Genomic DNA, 6,729 nt, shown 5'->3' on the forward strand with positions numbered 1-6,729 from the left:
CTACAATTCCTTGCTCAATTGGTAGTTTAGATGTTAATAATGCCTTAGCTGATTTAGGGGCTAGTATTAACTCCATGCCTTACAAAATGTTTAAACAACTAGGTCTTAGGAAACCCAAACAGACTAGGATGAGCATTCAATTAGCAGATAAAACTATAAGATTTCCTAGGGGTATTATTGAAGATGTGTTAGTTAAAATCGATAAATTTATATTTCCCGTTGACTTCGTTGTTCTAGACATAGAGGAGGATAGCAACACTCCTTTGATTTTAGGAAGGCCTTTTTTAGCAACTGCTAGAACAATTATTCATGCTGGCACTAGTGAGCTCACACTTCGTGTGGGAGATGAAACAATCACCCTTCAAGCTCGTAATTCTGGCAACACATCGAAAATTGAAGGTGATTGTCTAAACCATTCTACTAAAACTAACAATATGGTACAACCTACTTTGTAGAAAATGAGTTTGAAGAAAGTAAATGAGCCTTTTCCAAGCAATAGTAGAAGACTTATTCATGAAGAACGAAGGCTACAAATCGAAGAGCTAGATAAATGGCGGACACATAAACTGAGAACACACGATGAACCAAAACTACGCCAGAACAAGCTCAATACCTTTCCAAAGCAACTTAAGGCTGGAGATAAAGTTTTTTAGATGCCGCAGATCCTCACATTGTCACTACCAAACCGAATGAAGAAATTCCTCTTACGGTACTTAGCATTTTTTCATTCAGTACAGTCAAGGTAAGTCATCCCAAGTTCGGCACTTTTAAGGTAAACAATACCCACCTAAAACCTTATTTTAATGAAATTCACAGCAGGAATGAGGAGTATAAACTCCTCGAACCACCATGACCATTCAATGGAGAGGTAAGTCAAGCTTAAACTATAAATAAGCACTTTTCGGGAGGCAACCCGAGCACTAACTGTATTAACTTCTTTAAATTTTAGTGTTTAAACACCTAACTTACTAACGAAGCTCTTGAATATAGGTTTCCCACATAGACACGGCCTAGCACACGGGCGTGCCTTAGGCCGTGTGAAAATAGAGAAAAGATTTTTCCTAGAACAGGCTATGATAAATTGCCATGGTCATACGACATGGCCGTGGGTGAGCCTTCCAAAACAACACGGGCCTGTGACATGCCTGTGCCTTGAAATCATGGCCAAACCTGTCAAATTAACACGGGCGTGTGACACGCTCGTGCCAAGCAACCGTGGTTGAGCCTGTTAGATTAACATGGGCGTGAGAGTATATACACGGGCATGGGAGAAGTGAACGAAGAAAGACATGGCCGTGCAACACGGTCGTGTGCACCCACACGCCTAAAGAACACGGGCATGGGCCAACTGTCAGACGTGCCCAAATTTAAAATTTGCAAATCACAGGGCAAAAATTGGGGAACACGGACGTGTTTTATGGCCGTGTGTCCCAAAATCTATAACTACCTTGCACTATTCATTGTCTTTTTCACTCAAAATCCCTAACCCTAGTTGTTGCAAGTCCACATGACCTCCCTACCTCACTTGTGCGCTACTCCCCACTCTATTTTTTGACGCCTAATCTCTCTCCCTTAGCGTTTGCTTACTCTTTTCACTTCTATTTTACTTAATTCTAACGGTTATTATCAAAATAATCTTCATTCTTCTCATAATATTTTCATTGTGTGCATTATTCTATCATTTAATGTGACAACCCGAATTAAGGCCTAATCGGAATAGTGGTTTCGTGACCACAAATCCGAGATAGAAATAATTGTTTTATAATTATTTTGGGGTTTATGATATGATTGCATGATTGTATGAAAATTTCGTGATGAAATTCTATGCCTAAAGTGCTTAAATTGAAAGTAGGGACTAAATCGAATAAGTTGCAAAATTTGCATCCCAGAAGTTTTTAGTATGAAATTGTTTTGGAATATTAATTAGGAGGTCTTAAATAGCAATTTGACCAATTTTAAGTTCATGGACAAAATTAGGACATGGAAGGAATTTTGAAAGTTTAGTAAGGAGGGCATTTTGGTCATTTGGATATTAAATGAAATAAAATGGGAAAAATAACACAAAATTGGTCATCATCCTCCTTAGTTGCTGCCGAATTCTCCCTCTCTCCATAGCTAGGGTTTCTTCAACTTTCAAGCTCCATAGTAAGTGATTCCAAGCCCGCTTTTAATGTTCTTTACGTTTTTGGAATCCGGAAGCTCGATTAAGCTTATGCTAGTAATAATTTAACCTAGGGTTCACATTTGGAAAAATACCCATAGGTGAAATTTGTGTATTTTGATGCTTTATGATAGAATATGAGGTTTTAAATTATGTTAAATAACTTGTGCTACTCGGTTTTAAGTGAAAACGAGTAAAAGCAAGATAATCGGTAAAAATACCTATTGTTCATAACTATATGATAGAGTGAGAATTTGATGTTGTTGTAGAAGAGAAAATGTTCAGCATATCATAAAATATAAGAATAAGGGCTGAAATTAAATTCCGAGCCTAGGGGCAAAATTGTAATTTTGAAAAGTTAGGGGCAAAATGTAATTTTTCCATGATGTGATTTTGGATTGAAATAAATAGTATGAGTATTAAATGAGCTAAATGTGTTATTATAGATCAAGAAAGACGCGGAATTGATCTCGAGCGGGGAAGGAAAAGTTTTGGACTAAATTGCAAAATTTCCACATTTTGCACCAAAGTAAGTTTGTATGTAAATATTACAATAATTTCATGTACATTCTTATATTTCAGCCTATTATATAAATATACTAGCTGATGTTAAAATATAAATCGACTATTGGAAGAATGGAAATAAATATAGAGAGATCCGGTTGAACATTTGAGAGATCGAATGAAATAGAGGGGCGTAGCTAGGTCACATGTATGATCTTTGAGTGCACATCATGTGTACAAGAAAGCTACGAGACACCTGTAGTAGCTAGGTCACATGTGTGATACGAGATGTATCCCATGTAGACAAGAGAGCTACGTGAAAGATAAATGTAGCTAGGTGCATGCGTGATTCCAAGTGAAGGACACCATGTAGACAAGAGAGCTACGAGACAAATCGGTTGGGTCGCATGAGTGGTACTAAGTGTTCACCATGTGTACAAGAGAGCCGAACTAAACGAAGTATGATGGTGGAGCTGTGTCTTTGAAACCATTAAATATCGAGGATTGATCCGAATTGTTCAACGGGATGGTTTTGTGGTGATATTGTGGTTTGGACCTACACTTATGGTGAATGAAATGTGGTGAAAATGATTTGTGGTATATACATATATAAGATAAAATGAGGTTAGCATAAAGAATGTGTGAAAGAGTGAAATTAGCATTAAAACTGTTTTTAGATGGTAGCAGTGACGTGATTTTGAAAAATCACCAAAAATAGGAGGAATATAATTAGAGGTTGAATGAGATGTGAAATTAAATTTTAATGAGTCTACTTTCATATAAAAGAAACAGAGCAAGCAAAGGAGTTCTATATTTTGAGATATTTACAATTGTATGTGACTTGCTCAGGATGAATACGTGATCCCCTGTTCCAACTTTGAAAAATCATTAAAAATTGTACAAGGAAAATTAAGAAATATAGTTTACATGCCTAAATTCCTTATTGAGACTAGTTTTAAATGAAACAGACCTCAGGGTTGTTTGAATTGTGTACTGAGAGATATTCAATTCGTAGTGAACAGAGGTCAGATCAGTCGAGCTGTGTAACAGGGGAAACTTTAACTAATAAACTGTACTAATCGGCTGAACCAAAAATTATAGAAAAAAATTAGCAAAAAGCTTTATGAGTCTAGATTCAGGGAAATTTTACGGATTTGAATTTCGAGTTTTGTAACCCGAGTTATGATTTAATTAGTATTTACATACTTACTTACTAAGCTATAAGCTTACTTTGTTTGTCTCTTTTGTCTTATAGTGTTCTTCGGCTTGCTCAGGAGTTAAGGATCGTGAAGATCTATCCGCACTATCATACTTTAGGGTATTTGAACTAAACGTTTTGAATTATGGCATGTATAGTAGGCTTAATTATTTTGTTACGTGTCATATTTGTCTAGGTTAAAATATTAGTTACTGATTACTCGACCGGATACTTTGTACAAGCCATTAAAGTGGGCTAATATTGTTCAAGACATATGTTATACGATGCACTATCAAATTGGATGACATATTTACATCTCGATTATGTTTAATGGTATGTGTTATGTTCGGTAATACCTTATATCTGTTTAAATGACGTGTAGCAGGTAAGGGTGTTACATTTAGTGGTATCGAGCTATGGTTTAGTCGGTTCTCGGACTAATAAAGTGTGTGTAAAGGTCTAGCTATACATGCCATAAAAATATTGTGATAGTGTGGTGACTCGATTATTCTAAAGCTGTGTCTTGTTTTAATATAGTAATGGATCCCGAAGGAACTGCGGTGATGATCTTTGCTAGTAATGCGCCGGCTCCGCACAAGGACCGCGCTGTGGAAAGTAGACTGAGACATTAAGACAAGGAGATGAGGCTCGGATGCCTTTCTCCAAATGATGAACAATTGGTATACTGAATTTATTCGAGCAAATCCAAATGCTCAACCTCCTCCACCCCTCCTATACCTCTCGACGATTCTCAGAGTGCCAAGGTATAGATTTGGTAAGAATGAACAAGCCTCCGGTTGACAAGATTAGAAAACAAGGGGAAGAGTTTAGAGCAAAGGTCGATGATGATCCTGAGAAAGCGGAATTCTGGCTTGAAAATTCTACCCGTGTATTTGATGAGCTCTCATGTACACCCGAGGAATGCTTAAAGTGTGCTGTATCACTTTTGAGAGAGTTGTAACAGCCCAAAATTGACCCTAGTCGGAATGTGGTTTCGGGACCACAAAACCGAGGCATAAAAATAATTAAAAATTTATTTTGATGCCTATAATATGTGTGTGCTCATGTATGACATTTTATGATGATTGATTTAGTGTTATAAAGGTGAATTTCACTAGAAAGGACTTGTGTGAGAAAATTTAGAATTGAGATAGGCAAATGTGGAAGTGGTCTATTGATGCACACTAGGAAATGTTGTCCTTGCATGTCAAATTCCCCAAATTTGACTATAGTGGCCGGCCAAGGTGGGCATGATGGGCAAGGAAAACATGTTTCCAACATGTTTGGCTAGTGAGTTATGTAGGAAGTATTATAATAAAAATAAGCATAAAAAATGAAAAAAAAAAAGAGAAAGATGAGCTTGGATGCCCTTGTTGCCGTGAGTGTGGAGAAAGAAAGAAGAATTTTTGTTCATCATTTTCATTTCCTTTGGGCTGAAAATTCTAAGGAGGAAGGAAGGAATTCTTGTTTCATGTTGGTTTGGAAGAGGTTTAGGAGGAGGTTTGGCCATACTTGTACCTAGATTAAGGTAAGTTTGATGTTTTGCCATGAGATTCATGTATATTTTAGTTGCTAGCTTGATGTTCTTGTTAGCCCATGGTTCAAATCTTTGTTATGTCATGGGAATGAAATTCGCCAAAGTGAATATGGTGTTAATGCCATTGCATGCTAAATATCAAGCTTGATAATGATTCATGTGATGGTAGATTGAGGATTCTTAGATTTTCTTTTAGCATTTTGAATGAGATACTAAGTTCTTTGTTTAACCATGACCAAATTGAAACGGTATGGTGTTGTGGTATTCGCCATGTTGTATCCATAAGTATGATTCATGCATGTTGCATGGTAAGTAAGATTTAAGCTTTGGATATGTGTGTATATTTGGATATAAGCCACTTGAGAATTCGCCATTGCACCTACATGAATATATGTTTGCACATGATGAATTGGTATGACATGTATACTATTTTAAGGTGTCTATTTGCTTGTGATGTTGTTTGGTTATGAAATAAATGAGAGATGTGTATAGAACTACAATATGTAAAGCGTTAATTAGGAAAATGTATGCTGTTTTTTTGTGTAGTATTAAGTGTAAAATTAGCCTCCACATAGACATGCATATTCGCCAAAGGAAGTAGATTGGTGTGCATGTATTCGGTTAGAGGCAACCATATTGAAGCCTTATCTTGGCTTAGATTGTTGACCAAATGGGTAATAAGTGAGGATGGTTGCGAATATACAAACATACATATGCATGTGTAATTGAATTATGAATGTTTAGCAAGAGGGTTAAACTAGTTGATTTATTGATTAAGCTCAAGGAGTTAAAGAAGGAGAATCAAGCAAGGGAAAGACGAAGGTCATCGAGTAGCCGACTTGGACTGTTTTACCCAACACAAGGTAAGTCATTAAGCGTATATTTGGTGTTGATTTAAATGATCAATATATATATGCAAATGTGTTTAAATGAGTTGGTGTGTAAATGGAAATGTATGTGTATGGAATGATGCCATTGTTGAATGTATAAAGGCAGCAAAATACATAAGGTATTGGTCTCGGCACTAAGTGTGCGGGTATAAATGGACACGGTGACAAGATTGGCACTAAGTGTGCGGGTTTAAAATTGTACAGCACTAAGTGTGCGAGTTTGATTATATAGCACTAAGTGTGCGAGTTGAATACATATAGCACTAAGTGTGCGGATTCACTATATGTTCTTGCATTACAATTGGCACCGAGTGTGCGACATTATCGAGCTAATCCCGGACAGCGGGTCGGGTAAGTACCTCGAGCTCTTGTGAATAGAAAATATGTTCATGCTCGGGGTTGAATTTGGTAAGCCTTAAATCTATGTGATGATTGAAAT

The sequence above is a fragment of the Gossypium arboreum genome, chromosome 6 (assembly GCF_025698485.1).
Source record: "Gossypium arboreum isolate Shixiya-1 chromosome 6, ASM2569848v2, whole genome shotgun sequence".
In the NCBI taxonomy this organism is placed as follows: domain Eukaryota; kingdom Viridiplantae; phylum Streptophyta; class Magnoliopsida; order Malvales; family Malvaceae; genus Gossypium; species Gossypium arboreum.